The 625-nt window shown below is 45.6% G+C and overlaps 1 protein-coding gene across 1 annotated transcript in view; it reads right to left on the bottom strand.

The window, feature by feature from the left end:
* The window catches only part of LOC111648347 (cadherin-12-like), a 78,463-nt gene that overhangs the window by 26,930 nt on the left and 50,908 nt on the right, over nucleotides 1–625 (bottom strand). The gene's annotated exons all lie outside the window — the stretch shown is intronic.

The raw sequence follows: 625 nt of genomic DNA, 5'->3' as shown, positions 1-625 counted from the left end.
CCAGTTGGCTGCTGCAGCAGTGCACTGCCACATCGGTCGGTTTCCTGTCTGTCTCTTTTTCAGCCATTTCTGTATGTATGTCATTTGCGGTGCGGGTCAGTCACAGTCCAGGTCCGAATTTTTCTTCCAGTCCAACCTCCAGTTTCGACCACTGGAAAGCCTTACCAATGTTAACGTGGCTCTTTGCCCTTTCTTGCTCTTTCTTGCCCTTGTCCTCTGCTTGAGCATGAATGTGCCCTGTTGCTTATTGGCTGGAATATCACTGTGAGGCTCAGTGTGAGTTTAATATGTAATGTTTATTTCTCATTTACAGAACCAGAGCTGTGTAGGATCACCAGATTTCTTGTTTCTGCTGCATTGAGTATGATGATGGCATTAGAATTTTCTTCAGGATTATTAAAGGTCTTTCTTAGCTTACCATCCTCTGTGGAATCATCAACTTCATCCCAAAAATAAATACATGGGGCACTTCGATGGTTCACCTGGTACCTATGCCTATGTGTGGTATGTGTGTACCACATAGGCTCAGTCCGGCTCAGACCGCAGTGGCCTTGGGTTCAAGTCCAACCCACGTCTGCTGCATGTCATCCCCTTTCTCTGTCTGACTTTCCTTTCTTTAAAATGA

This window comes from Seriola lalandi, unplaced genomic scaffold (genome assembly GCF_002814215.2).
Source record: "Seriola lalandi dorsalis isolate HSWRI2012SDOR001 ecotype SW California unplaced genomic scaffold, Sedor1 jcf7180002054981, whole genome shotgun sequence".
Taxonomy (NCBI): Eukaryota; Metazoa; Chordata; class Actinopteri; order Carangiformes; family Carangidae; genus Seriola; species Seriola lalandi.
This window is presented reverse-complemented; position numbering and strand designations above follow the sequence as displayed.